The sequence below is a fragment of the Oryctolagus cuniculus genome, chromosome 6 (genome assembly GCF_051225735.1).
Source record: "Oryctolagus cuniculus isolate XC-2025 breed Fujian yellow rabbit chromosome 6, ASM5122573v1, whole genome shotgun sequence".
Classification (NCBI taxonomy): Eukaryota; Metazoa; Chordata; class Mammalia; order Lagomorpha; family Leporidae; genus Oryctolagus; species Oryctolagus cuniculus.
In genome coordinates, this window is record NC_142872.1 from 41673302 (window position 1) to 41693840 (window position 20539).

The window sequence follows — 20539 nt, forward strand, 5'->3', positions numbered from 1 at the left end:
CTGACATCTCTCCAAATGGCAATTGGTAAGTAAAGAGAAAGGAATCCTGATGAAGAGTGTGGATGACTCAACATCATTAGTGTGAGATGGGCTTGGTACAGCCTGCATCTTTAGGGAATCAGAGGTGTGGGAGACGGTAATGAGGCATTGATGGGAACAAAGGGGTAGGTTAGTTACGTCTTTTCAGCTTTCCCTCTCCTTCCCCAGACCACTTCATCTCCTCCTGGAGAAGGCCTGTGATCGATGAGATGGCCACTCATCTACTCCCTACCGTTACGTATGGCACAGTAATTCCTCTAACCTCCTATTTGTCTTGCAGTTACTGGCCCATGTTTAAAATTGACTAACGATGTCACAGAGAGGAGACTTACCCTAGCTTTAAGAACTTGTGTTAGTAGAAAAAAAAAGAGCCTGTTAAGGCACTAACTCCCAGCTTAGCCCACTGTAATTTCATTTCACTCATCAGGATTGTTAAGTATAATATTTTTGGTCTAACTATAAGCTTGGGAATACAGAGAGAGGAACTTGAGAGATTACCAGGATGAAAGCATCTCTACGTGCCCAGCACCCTCCAGCACTGGTATTTGCTATGTGGCAATCACTTAAATTGTATAAATGAAATGATGAAAATCAAGGAAGCTTAGTTAAAATGCCAGAATTCTAATTCTAAAGCTACAGCAGGAAAACACAGGATGAGACTCAAGTATCTTACAATAGTAGGAAGTGAAGAAGTCTACAAAAACAAAAGAACAGACATATCAGAGGGACAGAAGGGCATGCCTTAAAGAACCCCAAAAACCGGCCAGCACCACGGCTCAAGAGGCTAATCCTCTGCCTGCAGTGCCCGCACCCCGGGTTCTAGTCCTGGTCGGGGCGCCGGATTCCACCCCGGTTGCCCCTCTTCCAGGCCAGCTCTCTGCTGTGGCCAGGGAGTGCAGTGGAGGATGGCCCAAGTGCTTGGGCCTTGCACCCAAAAGGGAGACCAGGAGAAGCACCTGGCTCCTGGCTTCAGATCAGCGCGGTGCGCCAGCCATAGCGGCCATTGGAAGACCTTTCTCTCTGTCTCTCTCTCTCACTGTCCACTCTGCCTGTCCAAAAAAAAAAAAAAAAAAAAAAAAACCTCAAAAAAATATATAACATAATATTGGCTTTTAACCCAAAGTAGAAAATATACATGAGTCTATACTGAATACACTGTTAAAGAAATAAGTGGGGAGTATAAATAATTCTTTCCTATACAAATTAAAAATAGTATTTGTAGACCCTTCCTGTCATAGAAGGTGAGCATAATTCCTGCTAGCTCTAGAATGTATGTTATACTTACGATTCATTTCCACAGAACAGGGGAGAGAAAGAGACAAATAATTTCACAGAGGAAAAAGCCTGACAATTACTGCCTTAACAAAGCAGTAAAGTTCAACACCCATCAGGTTCTGTGCACAACATGCACCCCCGATATATGATTGTAATGACACTTCACTATTGTGCTATTCTTTGCATAAATCCACAGCCTCCAGTTACAAGATAAGCAGGAGGCAAACTCAGGTTGAGGGAAATTTTAAAGAATATTTCACCAGTGTTTGCCAAGCTCACCAAAGATAGGAAGAGTCAGCAAAGACTGAGAAGCTGTTCTGGATCACAGGAGAATGGGAGACAGGACAACTCACCGATGTGATATCCCGGGATGAATCTTGGGGCAGTAAAGGACATCAATGCAAAACAGTGACATAAAAATAAAGTCTTCAGTTTAGTTAATTGTTATGACACTTTCTTAGTTCTGAGAAATGTATCACAGTAATGCTCAATGATAATAATGGAGGAAAGCGGTTGATGGTTATACAGGAATTCTCTTTTCTCTCTCTTTACAATTTTTCCATAAATTGAAAATTGTTCCAAAACCAAAAGTTTATTTTAAAAACTTTTAATGAAACATTTCAATTTATTCTTAATTGGTATCTAGTCGTGATTAATATTTACTCTATAAAGCATTGGGTTAATTGATTTAAGCTCTCTGATAAACAAAGTCTAAATTGTAAAACAAAAACAAACAAAGGAACCAAAAATTAAACCATTTAGGATTATAGACCATAAATTAAATAATTCTTCTTCCTGCAGTCTACTCTTGAATAAGTACAAACTGAGTCACAAAATTTTGGGAATAGTAACAGTGATAGCTAGATATCTGGATTTCTTTTTTTTTTTTTTTTTTTTTTTTTTAAAGACAGAGTGGACAGTGAGAGAGAGACAGAGAGAAAGGTCTTCCTTTTTTTTGCCGTTGGTTCACCCCCCAATGGCCGCCATGGCCGGCGCACCGCGCTAATCCAATGGCAGGAGCCAGGTGTTTCTCCTGGTCTCCCATGGGGTGCAGAGCCCAAGCACTTGGGTCATCCTCCACTGCACTCCCTGGCCACAGCAGAGAGCTGGCCTGGAAGAGGGGCAACCGGGACAGAATCCGGCGCCCCAACCGGGACTAGAGCCGGGTGTGCCGGCGCCGCAAGGCAGAGGATTAGCCTAGTGAGCCATGGCACCAGCTTAGATATCTGGATTTCTAACCTTTTATTCATTGTCATACAAAACTAGGTTTCAGAAATGTTTTTAAAAGATGGAGCTAATATGTGAGCTGTATAACCCAAATATCCACGAACATCTCATTTTACCTATTTTTAGTAGCTTAGTCTTCCTTCTGACAAGAATTTAGACATGCTACATGGCATTATATCATTGTATCACTAGTTATTATATCATCCCACATGGGCCTGGATTTTTGTTTTGTTTCATTTTAGCTTTTATTTTCTTTTTAAGTAAGAATATTTTGTTTAAGTGAGTCTTTGAGAAAACAAAAATATCTCAGAATAGAGGAAATGACAGTAGCAAAAGACCACACACACACACACACACACACACATAGAACAGTCCCTTTCCCTATTAATTGTTGCCTGTGGTTGTTGAAGCATTAACACAGAGTTCAGAACAGTCTCCCTCAACTGTTTAGGACTGCAAAGAACAGACATAGCAAATTAAGGATTTAAAATGGCAACAAGAACTACTACTTCCTCAAAGAGCTAAAAGAGTTTAATTTGAAAATGAGATAAATGACTAATTCCTAAAACTCAAATATTAATTGATGAATGCACTGTCATTATTACAGATGAAGCCATGAGTATCAGGGAGGGTGAATTACTAGGTTATGGCCACTGAATTGATCCGTGACAGGTACAGCATTCGTTAGAACTTACCCCTTTCATTCCAGAATCCATATTCTCACCTTCTACATTATACTGACTCTAAATCAAATTATACCACTAATTACACATGTGGCTTTTTAAAAATCAAGATCATGACCATCATTTTTATAAAATTTTATCTGCATTTGATATTTTGTACTGAAAATGAATTTCTTGAGTTAAAGGATATGGATATTTGAATCAATACTTTCTTAGATTTCTTTCTGTAATGATTGCCTCAGTTGAGAATCAGTGCAGTGCCCCACACCGTCAAGGCCTCACTTGCATTAGGTATTGGGAATTTTAGATCTTATTTTCAGCTGCATGAAACACTCTGCTTTCCTTTGCATTGAATGATTACTGGTATGGTTAAACTGCACTTGCTATTCATGAGTACTTGCTTTTTTAATCATGGTTTTGTCTTATTTTTCCCATAAATCATCTTATTTCATTATCATAATTCAAGGAGTTATTTATTTTCAAACACTCATTGAATGTCTGCCTTCCCTATGTCAGGTATTCTACCAGATTCTGGCATCATGCTTGTTGGTAAACAAAACAGTTTTAATTCATGCTTTATGGAATGTACTATCCAATGGAGTTAACAGACATTGAACAAACAGTGGTGAGTGAAATGCTAAGAGCAGGTTGCTTTAGCATCATATAATAAGAGGACTTGTCATAATCTGAAAGTTCAAGCTAGGTAAAGAGGGAATTCTGGTGACAAAAGGTACAACGGCATTAAGCTGCATCATTAAGATATGAAAAAAATACTTTCTATTTTTTAAGGCTTTTGGGGAAAGGGTTTATTTTTTCTTGATTCTTCAATGTTACAGTATTCATATTTCACGTCATTTGTTATAAACAGCATGTTTCTTTTTCCTTATACTCTAATATATAGTGGCTCCACTTAGAAAAATTCTAGGTCAATAAAAATTAAAATAAATTATCCTTTATTTGTGTGTGTCCATTAACACACACTATTACTTGTTTTTATTTCTGCTGCAAAAATCTAATATTCTCCAGCTCATAGATGTGTGACATCCACCTAACTGAGCACAAATACCTCCTACAGATGAAACCCTTTCCTTATTCCTCTTTCTCTGTTACCATCAGCACCAGCAACACAGTGTTTGCTGGCTATTGCTACATTAAAAATTAACCTAGGCTGGTGCCGTGGTTCAATAGGCTAATCCTCCGCCTGCGGTGCCAGCACCCCGGGTTCTAGTCACCGTCAGGGCGCCGGATTCTGTCCCGGTTGCCCCTCTTCCTGTCCAGCTCTCTGCTGTGGCCCGGGAAGGCAGTGGAGGATGGCCCAAGTGCTTGGGCCCTGCACCCCATGGGAGACCAGGAGAAGCACCTGGCTCCTGGCTTCGGATCAGCTCGGTGCGCCAGCTGCAGCGGCCACTGGGGAGGTGAACCAACGGCAAAGGAAGACCTTTCTCTCTGTCTCTCTCTCTCACTGTCCACTCTGCCTATCAAAAAAAAAATTTTTTTTAACCTAATGCTGTATGACTGAAAAGAGCAGTCATTTATTACTACTCAGAAATCAAAGTGATCCTTAGGTGGTTCTGCTGCTCTGGGCTGGTCTGGCCGGGCTCAGTCACGTATCTAATGTTAGCTAAAGTCGGTGAGTGGTTCTGGCTGGACCTCCCAGCTGCCAGAGACCTCATCGGCACATGTTGGCTAACTCATCTTTGTAATGAGGTGGCTATTGTTCATGACTCCATATCCTCAGCTGGTCAGGATGCATTTGTCTGCAAAGGCATGACACTGGCACACCCTTACTTCTGCTGCATTATATTTGCCAAAGGAAATCACTGAGCCAGTTGTCTCAACAGGTGGGGAAACAGATTCCATACCATCTTGGGAAGAACTACAAAATCCTCATACAAAGGGTATGAATCCAAGAAACGGTAGACAATTGGGACTAATTTTCTAGTAAATCTACCGTAATGACCAAGTTTAATTTTTGCTTAGTTTTTTATTTGTTTAGAGCTGACTATTCCTTGAAGGCCTATTAGAACTCATTGACTTTACATGCGAAGAATCTCACTACCTAATATTTATGCAGCATTTTATTAAATACTATGATAAAAGCTTTATACTCACAGCTATTCCTCACAATAAATATGAGAGATAGGTAATATTATTGCCCCTATTTTGTAGTTAAGGAAATGTTTTTCTAAGTGTAACTTTTCTTAAAAACTCACAGCTAGAATATCAAAGCCAAATTCAGGTATAACATATAAGTCTGTTTTAACATCTGAATTTGGCCTAATTAAAATCTGGAACTATTCACAGATAACCACAGCAAATGTTTATTCTACCAAAATAGTTACATTTCACTTTGTGCTAAATCAAATAACACTTTAATTTATATAGTGTAAACCAATGTATGGAAATCATCTATTCTGGCATCCTCAACACTGAAAATACTATCCACTTGCTTAATTTGCTCCTACAAACTAGAAGTAAAACCGTATTATTCAATTTTTAAGAAAGGCGTCTGTTTCATAGCACTATGGTTAGATAAACTGTACTATAAAGGAGATATGGTAAAACTGGTCTTTTTTTTATTATTATTATTTGACAGGTAGAGTTAAAGAGAGTGAGACAGGGAGAGACAGATAGAAAGGTCTTCCTCCCATTGATTCACTCCCCAAATGGCTGCTATGGCTGGAGTGCTGTGCCAATCCAAAGCCAGGAGCCAGGTGCTTCTTCCTGGTCTCCCATGCAGGTACAGGGGTCCAAGCACTTGGGCCATCCTCTACTGCCCTCCCGGGCCACAGCAGAGAACTGGACTGGAAGAGGAGCAACCGGGACTAGAACCTAGCACCCATATGGGATAATGGCACCGCAGGCGGAGGATTAACCAAGTGAGCCACTGTGTCAGCCCCCAAAACTACTCTTTTATAATATCTTTCAAATCACTGAGATCAGAAATCAGATCTTATGTATCTGCCTGAATCCCCTATGTCTAGCATAGCATTGAGGGTGATAAATCTAACTGTAGAACTAGACACTGCTGGAGAGCATTTGGTACTTATCTTTTTTTTTTTTTTTTCATATGTGAGAAACAGATCCAGAGAAGAGATTTGATTGACACCAGACCACTGGCACAATTACGAGTTGATTGTGAAGTAAATGCTGCACTGCTGACTTTTAGCTCAGAGCTTTGGCTCTTGTCTTAGCCTGATGTTCTTGAAGACAAAGTGGTACTGTTTCCTTCCCTTTGCATACAGAGGCATATGGTTTTTTTTTTTTTCCCCCTCATTCTTCTCTAACTCATAAACTTGCTGGACTCAGTGCTCCTGGGAGCGTTAAAGCAGAATGTGCCTATTTACTTTTATTTTTCATACCGTTTTCCTTCTTTTTTATGATGCTGGCTTCTGACTGTGAGGCAGAAACACATAAAAATTGGCATAAAAGCAGCAAAATGTGCCCCAAATGCTGTATTAACTGTAAAATAAGCTTAAATGCCTCTACACAGGGTCTGGTCTATCTGTTAGCTTTTAAGGCAGCTCATCCTGAAGTTTTCCTATTGTCTATAATATGAGGGACAAGGTGTGGGGTAAAGACAATGCCAGCTTGCCCATGTCTTCGCAACAAATCATTGCATAGACTTGGGCAGTCCTGACATCTGTCGGCAGATAAGGAGCAAAAGGAAAGAGTGAGGCTCTAGCTCAGTCTCAGAAAGCACCAGAAAAATTATTTAGGTATGTGATTTATCATCATCAGATCCCTAGTAGGGTCAGATCAACAGATTTCCAGGCAAAAGACAATATATACCGAGACCATGCCTGCTATTTTTATTCTCAAAGCCCCTTTTATGTCAAGAATTTCAAAAGGGAAACACCATCATTGCGGCACTCCTTAGCCTCTATTCCAGCCTCCAGTCTTGTGTGTATGTCTTGTGTTCTCCCCACTGGACTCATGGGGAGCATTCACACATGCGAGGCACACTGTGTCACTTCCCTATCCAAACCCCTTCCGTGTCTTCCCACTGCCCTCAGGATGACATCTAAACTCAGGCCCAGGTCTCACACGCATCCTCCACACAGCCACTGCGATCCTCCTGCCTCTCCCCTCTCTCACCTTCACTGTATTTCATCAGTTCCTCAAATGATCTCTGATCTTTGTCCTCTCTAGATCTTCACACATGCTGGTCCTTCTACCTGGAACATCCTTTCATCCTATTCCCACTCTTACCCTCATTTTGAAGCCACAACCTAGAAAGAGCTTCTTGGAAGGCTGTGAGATATGCGCTTTGATTTTCTTCCCTTGGCTCTGCCCTATGATCTCACAGCGCCCTGGACCACTTTGATCATAGTACTTCTGTTTCTGTTGTGGGTTTTTTCTTTCTTTTTTTTTTTTGTATTGCAACTGAGGTTTATATAAGATAAACAGTTTATAAAATATGCCAAACTATCTCTTTTATAAGAAATTATTTATTTCTGAGGCAGACAAAGAGATAGCTAGACGGAGAAAGAGCTCCCACTTGCTGGTTCACTACCTGACTCTCCTCAATGACCAATGGTCAAAGTCAGGAGCTAGGAACTCAATCCGAGTCTTACATGGGTGGAGGAACCCAACTACTTGAGCTACTGTTCTTAGTTCCCAGGATCTGCATTATCAGGAACCTGAAGTCAGGAGCTGGAACCAGAGATCAACCTGGGAACTCTACTGTGTCACATGGGCATCCTAACTGGTGTCTTAACTGCTGGACTAAATATCTACCCCAGCTCTGGAAAAAAAATACATACTTGTATCTTAATATGCATCTCTGGCATCTAACATGGTCAGAGATCACTGCAGCTTAGTGGTTAGGACAATACAATCCCTGTGTAGCTCCTGGCTGTCTAATTAGCTGTGCAAAATGGATAAAGTCATGCGGACTCTGCAAATCTCAATTTGCTCATTTCTGAAATAATAAGAAACATATCCAATGAATGAACAACTTAGAATCCTTCCACAGGTATTCATGAATTTACTGCTTAGCAGTAGACATACTACTTTCTGTTCTAGGTTTTCATTTCTTCGCCAGAAACATGAGAAGACTCAGTAAAATTACCTACGTGGGGCTATACGGTGACAGGTAAGAAACTATTCCAGTCAGAAGATAATGACAGTTCTGTTATTAAGCTTTATTTCCTCAAAAATTTTTAATGTAGGTTGGTAATACAATAAATGTTGAAAATAAAACCTCAAGAGCTAAGGTGACTTGCCGAAGGTCTTGTGGACAAATAGAACCAAATTGGAAACATGACATAACAATTCAAGGTTAATATCTTTATTGTTAGAATTCTCAGTTTAAGATAAAGTATGGAATACTAATACCATCTTTGGCACAATGTGTAATAAGATAGTAAAATAAGGATTTTCTCAAGTTCATAGACTTTCACAGCTGCAACAAACTTTAGATTTTTTTAAAGATTTTATAAAAAAAGAAAGAAAAAGATTTTATTTATTTATTTGAGAGGTAGAGTTAAAGACAGTGAGAGGGAGAAACAGAGAGAAAGGTCTTCCATCTGCTGGTTCACTCTCCAAATGGCCACAACAGCCGGAACTGTGCCGATCCAAAGCTAGGAGCCAGGTGCTTTTTCCTGGTCTCCCATGTAGGTCAAGGGTCCAAGGACTTGGGTCATCTTCCACTGCTTTCCCAGGCCATAGCAGAGAACTGGATCAGAAGAGGAGCAGCCGGGACTAGAACTGGCACCCATATGGGATGCCAGCACCACAGGCAGAGAATTAACCTACTGTGCCATGGCACCAGCCCCCACAAACTTTAAATTAAATTGGATTCTGGGGCCGGCGCTGCAGCACAGCAGGTTGAAGCCCTGGCCTGAAGCACTGGCATCCCATATGTGTGCCCGTTCTTGTCCCAGCTTCTCCTCTTCTGATCCAGCTCTCTATTGTGGCTTGGGAAAGCAGCAGAAGATGGCCCAAGTCCTTGGGCCCCTGCATCCACATAGGAGATCTGGAAGAAGCTCCTGGCTCCTGGTTTCATATCGGCACAGCTCTGGCCATTGTGGCCATCTGGGGAGTGAACCAGTGGATGGAAGACTTTTCTGCCTCTACCTTTCTCTGTAACTCTGTCTTTCAAATTAATAAAATAAATCTTTAAAAAAAACTTTAAAAAATTAAAACAGATTCTATGTATGATGATTGAGGACTCAAAAGGTGACATGTAACCAAGGACACCCTACTATCATAGTGGGCTTTTCTTATGGACACCAAACACTTGATGGGCCCTCCTTGCCTGAATCTCAGTTTGCCTGGAATACAAGGTCTTTCTTACATGATACTTCTTTCAATTAAGGATCCATTAAGTATAACCAACTATGTAGATAAAATAATCTGGTGTGCCATTTTGTAACTGACAGTCCAGCTGTGAAGCATGGATTTAAAGAGGCCTATTACTTGGGTAATGGAAAGCATTTAATGGTATTTCTAGAAAACATTCATCATACATTTTACTCAGCTGTGAATGAGTAGTCACTATGTGTCGGGTCCTTTTCTAGGTGCCAGGAATATTCAAACGGATAAACAGAAAAGTCTTTTATATATAATAATTGGTTAAAAATATCCTAATATTTATTATCTAGCCTTAGGGCTTAGACTACACTGATTAATTTTGGATAGATATTGCCCAAATAATTCAGACAATTATTTTGATATCTTAGAATCTGTAATGTCATGTCATATATGGAAGTGCTTAGGGGCAATGGGTTGTTTGATTATATTATGGTATAAAGCTAAGGTCAACTAAACTTCAATAGAGGGTATTTGGTTTTGTTCTGATCCAGTCCCAAAGTTGCTGTCCCTGGTTCTGGTCAGTTACAGGATGCTCATTGTAAAGGAAGGTGTATTTGTCCTTCTCAAAATTTTCATCTTTTTAAATCTTTATCATAACAATGCTTTCTTTCAGCTTCAGAGACTATTTTTGGTGTTTTTGTCAGTATCCTCCTAAAATCTGAGTTGAAAGGACCTGTAGAAACTATTATACACATTGGGAAATTTGTGTTCCAGAACTGGAGACAGAATTGTCCAACAGTGCATAGTATGACAAGACTAAAGGCTAGAAGTGGGTTGTCCTGATTACTTTTGATCTCATTGCTACAAATATAGTCCTGCAAGTGAACCTGAGAAATGAGCAAGAAAAGAAAGTACATTTATTTTATATACAAAAACAATGATGAGAAAAAAATGCAGACAAGTGAGAAAAATAGAAGAAAAGTGTCTTGCCCAGAATCTCATGACTGGGAAGTTGCTAAGGTGAATCCAAGAGTCAGGCTTCCTAATCCCTATGATACTCCCCTAGGAATGACCTACAAGCAAGGAAAATAGTACTGAGAAGCCTTAAGCTTAGCATAGATAACTTGCAGATATGGAGTTGTGATTTCTGTTATCATGCAATTCAGGTTTAATTCATGACTCTACACCTACCACCCTTGTATTTTTCTACTAGCAAACCAGGTGGTTTTCTACTAGCAAACCAGGTGGTAGGACCTAAAGCTGCATTGGGAGTTTTAATTTTCCCCACCAAAGCTCCAGCCACATGAATGAAATTATCTTGGAGCCTCCAGAATAGACCAGCTGCCAACTAAATACCAGAAGAATCACCCAGCAAAGCCCTATTCAAATTCTCAGCCCACAAAGTCATCAATTCTAATAAAATGTTAAGTTTTCAAGTTGTTAACCTTAGGGTTAGTTTGTTTCATTTTAACAGAATAATTAGTACACCATTTTATTTAAAATAACCAGTACAATGTTTGACATACAGCAGACACTCAATAGTTTTCTGTTGACAACTGGATAATGACTACTGGACAACCTGGAGAAATTTAAAGGCAACTAACACGGACTAAATTCCTATCTGTGCCAGTCACTCAACTCTTCACAATGACTCTATGAAGGATGTTATACTATAATCTCAATTTTCAATGGTTGAAACTTAAGCACAAAACATTAAATAACTTCTCAGAGGAGGTCACAGATCTAAGAATTGGGAAACTAGGATTAGATCCCAGTGGATTTCCATGCCATGCTGTCTTTAGATAGTAAATTTTCACACAGATGGAAACAGAGTGAAATTCCAACAAGGAGCCCTTGGAGTTGGATTGGGAATGTGTACAGGTATATGATACCATGGTCATACAAGTGTGTCAAACACATCATAGGTACACACATATTGAGTCCAGTTTCAGACAATATTGTACTTTTTTATTTTCAAGAATCGTTTGACCTTGGTCCTTAAGTCAGACCAGGTAGTCATTTGAGGTGAGGACTTTGAGTTAGATCTATATTCAGACAATTCAGATAAATGTTCCATCACATATCTTGTTTAATTTTGAATGTCATTTAACCAGATTCTCAGTTTGAACAACCAAAAAGAGTGAATAATGGTAATGATAGTATCTACCCAACTAAGTCATAGTTCAATGACATATAGGTAAAGTAAGTGTTATGACTGACATGCAGGAACTGCTTAATAAATGGTCACTGAAACCTGAAAACCACGGAGTCTGCACTTCTCTCTCAAGAGCTTTTTCTCCCTCCAGAGATATGTTTGATTATTTCTATAACCTGGTCCAAAAGGCTTCTGTCATCGGTCCTTAAGTCCCTTCAAACCTTAATTCACATGACTCTTGTTGGCTCACACCCTTGCCATACTTCTGTTCCTTCTATGTTCCACATTCTACACCCTGTGGGGCTGCTCTACAAAGAATAATATTTTACTCCATGAAAGCCCATTGAGACTAACTTGATGATTCTGCTAAAGGCTGATTCTTGGAGCACATTGGTGTTCATTCCATGAGTGTTTTCAGAGCTTCAAAATTTGAGAGAAAAATAGGAGATACATCACCTTTCCTGGGCTTTTCATTGTATAAAGGAGGAAACTGAAAATGAGAAATGAGAGGATTTGTACCAATGGTTACAAAGTGATAGAGCAGTAGAAGAAGAATGGTAATGCAATTGACACTTCTCTCCTTGGAGGATTTAAAAGAGACCCAGCACTTCCCCAGGCATGCACACTACTCCTCACTGTGATATAAACATCACAGGAAAGTGCTGGAGTCTAAGATTTAGGCTGCCACTGCTCAGACACTGCCTGGAGATTCCTTGAAATAACCTTTTCATTGTTGGATCCATTGAAAAGGGGTCCCATTTACACAGGGAGAAAAATAAATGGTCCATGTATTCATAGGCAGACAGATGTTCAAGCTCACTACTAAACAAGGAAATGCAACTAAATGCTACAGAGTGTGTTTTTCACATATAAAATTAGCAAATATTAAAAAGATAGATCATAACCAGGTTATAATTTTTAGGCTAGAGAAATTATGCTCTCATATACTATCCAAAGAATGTCAACTAGGAAAACCTTTGACAAACTTGTCATCTAAAATGTATAATCCTTTGGCCTAGCAATCCCACTTAGAGAGCTCTGTTCTACTAAAATACTCTTATAGGATTCTGATATGTTTATAAGGCTATTTCTTTCATATTTCTATACTCAAGAAAAAATCAAAAGCAATTTCCAAGTCCATCAATAGGGAACTACTTAAATTAGGGTACATTTACTTCAGGAATTGTATGCAACTAGCTTTAACAAGAAGATTTCTATGTATCAAGGTGTGAAGAATCACATACATGAAAGATGAAATAGTTGAGAGAGGACCAAAGTAGGTGTTTCATGTTTTATTGTATGTATTGGTATCATTTTAAACTCTTGCAAAAATAGAAACATCTTCTGTAAATAAAGGCATAAAATGAAGAGAATTGAAGCTGATCCCAATACTCTTTCCAAATTTAATTTAGTCAGATATTTTGCCTATGCAGAAAGTTGCAACTTCTGGAAGCCCAAGGAAAAGTCTTGATGAGAAATCTAGTGCTTGTAAAATACTGCCATTTATAGGGGGGAAACCTGCTCATTTCAGCAGTAAGGGCAACAGGAGAATGGCTGATTGGCAAATCAGAGCTAGCTTATGGTGTGCTAGTTGGCAGAAATGCAGGCCACACGAGGCAAACATCATCTTGTTGGATCTTTCGTACATAGAAATGGCTGCATCGCCTGTAAATACTGCTTAAATGCAGCCAGATTTTTCAACATCTCTGAATAATGGCTTTGCCTCCCATACAGTCACTTGCCTGGTTCTCTCAGAGTCAGACTGGGACTGCAGGCCACTTGCAGGCAATTGCTATGGCTGCTATAACAAACTATCACAAACTTAGTGGCTTGAAAAACAATAGAGATTTCTGATGTCTGGTTTGGGAGGTCAGAAGTCTGAAATGAAGTCTTTAAGGGCTCAAATCAAGATGTTGGAAAAGCTGAATTCCTTTTACAAACTCTAGGGGAGAATTCATTCTTTGGCTTTTCAAGCCTGTGGAGGCCACCCAGACTTTGCACTCTGTTGGCGCTGTCACATCGCCTTCTCTCACTCTGACCCTTTGCCTTTTCACAAATCCAGAATAATCTCTCCATCGCAAGACCCTTAATTTAATGACACTTGCAATCTCTTCTGCCATCGAAAGTTACATATCTTTAGCTTCCAGCTATCAGGATGTTGACATGATTCTGCCCTTCCCCTTATCTTTGAAAATTCCTCAGTGGTTAGCGGTATGGCCCAGAGAAGAGCACCTCAGTTTGCTCTCTTAGCAAATCTGAACTAATACTACATACCCTACACCACCCCATGAGGGAAGGCTGTGATGATCTGTGGAAGTCAGACCTGGCGATTTTCACATCACATCAGCAGAAGGATATCTGACAAATCTCTGTTGATGGCATAAACTATGTTACCAATGATGACAGCAATTTTAGTATCTCCCACACAATCATCATGGTAGGTACTCATTACCTTGATTTTGTCCTATTACAATATATGGGGCATAGTTACATATGGGCATATTTCAAAAGAAGCAGAATCATAAGATATACAGTAATATGAAATACCTCCCCATAAAGTCACCTCCACACACACATTCAATGATGGTAAGTCCTGGTATTAAAACGTGTACCTATATATGTCCTTCCTAATGCTGATTTTATTATTCAAGAAACTTCCAATTACTAGATGATGTATGGAAAACAGCTCTAATTTTACATTGAGCATTATGTGTTGAGAAGTATTCTAAATACCTTGTAAGTATTCAGTTATCAACAGTTAGAAACATAGTTTCAAATTTCCCAGAAGAGTGTGAATGGGATCCAGGAATATCAAGGCAGAAATACATAGTAGCAGGGGAAAAAAATAACTGGTAAGTTATAAGGTATGAGCAAAATATACTGTTGAAAATATTAATGGAGCGGTGCTCATGTCCTGTATTTTGCTGCATTCAACATAAGCTCATGATTCTATGCACTGGGCACTGTAAATAATATCCCCTTATATGCATAGGGGAGTTTTCAATCTTTCAATATACAGAATCACCTTTTTTATCCCGTGTGATATTTGTGCCAACTCTGTGAGGCCAGCTGGGACTCTATCTCACAGAAAGGAGAAATGAGACTGAGTCATTCTCAAGATTCCGTTTCTAAGAGATGAACTGTGACTTAAAATTGCGTCTCCTACAACTCTATTTCCATACCTGTGAAATAGAGATTTAAAAGGCAGATCTTTTAAAAGTAAATATTAATACTTGAAAAATATTTAGAATGCTTCTTAACATATAATACTCAATGAAAAAGTAGAACTGTTTTCCATGTATAATTTTGGAAATTTTAACTGGAAATTTCTTTTTTTTTTTTTTTTTTTTTTGACAGGCGGAGTTGAACAGTGAGAGAGAGACAGAGACAAAGAGAAAGGTCTTCCTTCTGTTGGTTCACCCCCCAAATCGCCGCTACGGCTGGCACTGTGCCGACTCAAAGCCAGGAGCCAGGAGCCTCCTCCTGGTCTCCCATGCGGGTGCAGGGCTCAAGCACTTGGGCCATCCTCCACTGCTTCCTGGGCCACAGCAGAGAGCTGGACTGGAAGAGGAGCAACTGGGACAGAATCAGCGCGCCAACAGGGACTAGAACCTGGAGTGCCGGTGCCACAGGTGGAGGATTAGCCTAGTAAGCAGCGGCGCCGGCCAAACTTCTTGATAATAAAATAACATTAGGAAGGGCCGGCGCCGCGGCTCACTAGGCTAATCCTCCGCCTAGCGGCGCCGGCACACCGGGTTCTAGTCCCGGTTGGGGCACCGGATTCTGTCCCGGTTGCCCCTCTTCCAGGCCAGCCCTCTGCTGTGGCCCGGGAGTGCAGTGGAGGATGGCCCAGGTGCTTGGGCCCTGCACCCCATGGGAGACCAGGAAAAGCACCTGGCTCCTGGCTCCTGCCTCGGATCAGCGCGGTGCGCCGGCCGCAGCGCGCCGGCCGCGGCGGCCATTGGAGGGTGAACCAACGGCAAAGGAAGACCTTTCTCTCTGTCTCTCTCTCTCACTGTCCACTCTGCCTGTCAAAAAAAAAAAAAAAAAATAACATTAGGAAGGACATAGTGGTTGTATGAGGAATGGGTTAGCAACCACATACAGGCAATATATACATATTTCAACACCACCAACCTACATGCACCTGGAACTCTCCATCATAATCAGTTCTCTCTTACGTTCCTTTTGTGGCATAGTACTTATTTCAGCACCTGTTATTGTGTGATAATTTGATCAGTATATGTGTCCTACATTCAACTCTGAGCTCCACAAAAACATGCAGCTTAGTAGCTAATGCTCATTATTACATTCCTTAGCACTGCACTGCTGCCTGGGAGATGCTCAAATATTTGCATGAATGGATCAGAAACTGAAGCTAATTAATTTTGTCATGTTCTCTATTCCTACCGACTCCATTTTCATTCCCTGATAAAACTGCAGAATAACATAAACATCCAACACTGGGAAAATATTTCATAACTTTTTTTTTTTTTTGACAGGCAGAGTGGACAGTGAGAGAGACAGAGAGAAAGGTCTTCCTTTGCCGTTGGTTCACCCTCCAATGGCCGCTGTGGCCGGTGCGCTGTGGCTGGCGCTCCGCACTGATCCAAAGGCAGGAGCCAGGTACTTATCCTGGTCTCCCATGGGGTGCAGGGCCCAAGCACTTGGGCCATCCTCCACTGCACTCCCTGGCCACAGCAGAGAGCTGGCCTGGAAGAGGGGCAACCGGGACAGAATCCGGTGCCCCGACTGGGACTAGAACCTGGTGTCCCGGCGCCGCAAGGCAGAGGATTAGCCTACTGAGCTGCGGCGCCGGCCCATAACTTTCTTTAACATGTAACATTAGTTTAGATTAATTACCAACCCATAGTTGAGGCTCTAAAATGCTTTCAGACTCATTTGTCCCTTTTCTTGAGTGTTACTGTAGTTCTCAGAGGTGGCCATCATAGGTTTTTGTCCTCCTTTTTAGAAATCATTAAACAGAAATTCCAAGAAAGATGGCTTTCCCAAGGTAATAAAGCTAGTGCATGTTTGAAATTAAACTGGACAATAGATCATTTGCATCCTCTGTAATAACAATAAAAATGCTGATAATTATCTAGTAGGCAGAATTAGGCTGACATATATGTATATATATACACACATGCATAATTAATTAAACTACCAGGAACATTAACATGCCTATTATATATATATATATATATATATGCGTGTGTTAGCATATACTCATATATATGGTCATTTAATGCACCTAATAGTTCAACTCATAAGGTGAAATATAGATCAAGAAAATGAGGCAACTGACTGGCTAAAATTTGTACAACTAGTAACCGTTCATTGCTGGAACAGAAATTAAATCTATCTCCACATGGATCCAGAGCCAGATATTTAAACCGCCATGCCATACTGCCTCCCTTTTCAGCGAGATTCTATTCCTACTACAAGATGTTGACTCCCCTGTGCCCTTTCTTGATGATTAAAATATTTATTGCCTCATTCCCTACCGTATGAAGTCCAACTTGTTTTCACTTTTTCCTATTTTTACTGTTTTCTGACCACAGGCAATAAAGTTTAGCAAAGCTAGAACACCTTACGTTCCCCAGCTGACATAAAAAAGAGAAGATGCCTTCCAGTTACGTCATCTTAACTACTGGAAGATATGTTCTTTGAAAAGGTCCATAATGAGTTTTCACAGGACAGAGAGAATTATCTAAAATATAACATGCTTCGACAGTGAAACCTCCTTATGGATATTTTGCCCTGAGCAGTTGTCAGTACATAGCACTTAATAATCCCCACGGTATACATGTTCAGCGCAAGGCTCTTAGCACTTGCTTCTGGGAGTGTGTGACATGGTTTCCATTTTAAAAGCTTCTTCTGGCTTGAGGTTGAAAGACACGGTGGGTTATCATAGCATCAAGGAAGGTTAGAGCTGCGTAAGAACTTAGAGCAGATCCAGAAGAGGATAATTTCAATGTCAGTGTTGTGTCCCTCACACTTAACACAGTGTCCAACACATGGAAGATAAAAGTTGTGCAAATAGATGAGAGCTATTTACAGATAAAGAAATAAAGGTTCAGACAAGTAACTAATTTACCTAAAATCACCTAAAATTCAGATTTAAAAGTCTTATGAGTTTAAAAATGTTTTCTAATTTATTTTTTAGCCCATTAATTAAGTCATTCATTCAGGGCATAGATACTTGATTAAATATTGAGAAAAGTACACAAAGGATTAAGATATGGTTATACTCATTGGCTATACTCATTGACAGAAATGAGATGGAATGGCAAGTGTCAGGGTGGAAAGTAATCAACGATCCATTCTGAAGAGTCCTCACTCACACACACTTCAGGATGCATGTGTACGTAGGAGGAAATTTACAATACTTAAGAAGTGGTTACACGTATATTCCTATCAATAGGACAATATAGTGAATAGCCTTTAAAATTTATCACATGGTCAGTATTAGCTGACAGAAAGATCACTACCAACAGTTTGGAGTTGGAGAAAATAAACCAGTCTCAGAACATGCATAAATGTATTCATGTATTCACATTCAGGAATCAGAAGTTGTAAACCTGTGGGTTAGAGCTGGCTTACAAGTATCTCATTTGGCCTGTGTGTCATTTCTTAAGAAAATTAAAATTCACTGCCAACATTTTAAAGTCAGAAGCTTTCCCTGCAATGGTCTGGATTTGAGGCCAGACTTAAGAAAGTTAAGTATCTGACAACGCTGGGGGTTAGAAACAGTTGAAGCTTCCATCTACATATAGGGAATGTACCCTTGACCCTCACCTACTGACAGATGCCTGGTGCTCCTAGACATTCTGGTGATGGACCGCCTTCCCTGGCTAATGAAGAACCTGACAGTATGCACAGAACTGCTTCACCTGATGGAAACCTGAGTTGGCAAGGTGATAAGGGGTTAGGACGCTAGAGAGCAGTTTTCACGGTTCCTTTTATGCATTTAGAGTTTGCTTATCTCTCGTGGAGGACAATGGTGCTTGTAGAAGGCAGTGAAAGGGATGGCTGTGGCTTGAGCACTTGAGGGTGAGGCATGTGAAGTGCAAGAGACGCCCTTAGAAAAGGTTCTGACCCGGGGTATTCCGTATCATTCTGAGGCGTCACTTCACAACCTACCCACCAAGTTCACAGGCAACTGGGAGCAAACATGAAGTGCCTAGCCAGGACCCTACATGGTCTATGGCTTTGTCTAACAACCCCTTGGTGACTTTGCTTCTTCCCAAAGCAAATGCCCGCAAGTCCCACTTTTTCTAGGCTACCAGAACCTCTTAATGGCCAGAGGAGAAATTTAGCTCAAAATTTTAAGGATTTAGAGATTGTAGAGGTAGAAAAAAAAACCTGAAAAGTACCCTGCATTAGGAGTTGAGGGGAAGGAAGAAGGGAAGGGGGAAAGGGAAGGCCAGGGGGAAGCAGGAAGAAAATTGTGACTATAGGCCCCAGGTTCCACATGTGTCAAACGAGAGACGGACTGGATGTTTCAGCAACATTAAAACTCTGAATTTGGGTTTTGGTTTCTGGATTGACCCATCTGGGAAATTAGATATGCAGTTCAAATGACTTAATGTTGCCTGCTTTTCATGAAGTTTTTAAGAGTTCTTCTCATCCGAAGAAATGGACAGAGCACTGAGGCAGTACCTTTTTTCCCAAAGATTGTCCAGGGCTGTTATCACAGAGATTATTCCAATTGAGATGCATTCTCTAGGGCTGGTTGAATTCTGCAGCCTAGCACAGTAATAAGACCTTGCATTTGTACAGCAATTTTTACATTTCTGAAGTGCTTTCCATCTCTGTCCTGAATTTTATACTTCTATCAATACTATAATGTAGGCAAGACAGGAGTTTTTAAAATGGCATTTGAACAATTGGGAAACTTGGACTTGAGCTGCTCTCAGGGAGGCAGCAATGATATACTCAAAAATGTGCTTCAGAGCTGGGACTGACTTTTCTTTTTAAAGAATTTTTTTTTTTATTTATTTGAAAGAGTTACACCAAGAGGTAGAGCCAGAGAGAGGTGTTCCATTCCACTGGTTCACTCCTCAAGTGACTGCAAAGGCCAGAGCTGAGCTGATCCAAAGCCAGGAGCCAGGAGCTTCCTCCAGGTCTCCCACGCAGGTGCAGGGGCCCAAGGACTTGGGCCATCTTCCACTGCTTTCCCAGGCCATAGCAGAGAGCTGGATCAGAAGAGGAGCAGCTGGGTCTCAAACCAGCATCCATATGGGATGCTGGAGCTGCAGGCTGGGGCTTTAACCCACGGCACCACAGCGCCAGCACTGGCCAAGGGACTGATTCTTGTCTTAACTGTTAGTAGATTGGCTGAGTAAATTCCTTAAGTTCCTCAGCCTCAATTTGCTTATATATAATATTGCATTATATATATTAAATTATAATAAATAATACATTTATTAACAATATTAACAATTTATATAACAATTGATATGAATTTTATATAATAATTAATATAAATATTAACAAGCAGGAGTGAATGAGAGGACTTTTGTGCTAGGCCATCAACATTAGACTTGCCTGCCAGCAGTCACCTTGGGTGGGACAAAGACAAGTGATCAGTTTTAGAGAGATTTCAGGACAAAGAGGGTATGCAGATGAAAACCAAGAACAAGGGCTGCTACTGATGGCCCCTGATTTCCAAAGGGTAAGTCTGGCTGCCCTGGGCACCGCTCACTGAGAAAGTGAATGCAAAGGACATTTGAGATGGCCAGATGCAGAAGGGGTCGCTCTGAGCACGCTGACTTGAAACATCTTTGATATATCCAAAAGAAGTTGCTTTAAAGGATAGAATTAGTTTGTGGCTGTAGATGCTGGATTTGCTTTGTTTCTTTGCTTGCTTTCTTGTTTTTCACACTTATTCGAATAA

General features: G+C 40.5%; 1 long non-coding RNA gene across 14 annotated transcripts in view; it reads right to left on the reverse strand.

Annotated features, from left to right (window-relative positions):
* Positions 1 to 20539, reverse strand: part of LOC138850202 (uncharacterized) — a 245213-nt gene that overhangs the window by 215512 nt on the left and 9162 nt on the right. The window contains exon 3 of one of the 14 annotated variants that reach the window (XR_016236376.1): positions 19648 to 19838. The exons of the other annotated variants lie outside the window; for them this stretch is intronic. This is a non-coding gene — a long non-coding RNA (uncharacterized LOC138850202). Of the gene's footprint in view, positions 1 to 19647; positions 19839 to 20539 lie in introns of those variants that run through there. 14 annotated transcript variants of the gene reach the window in all.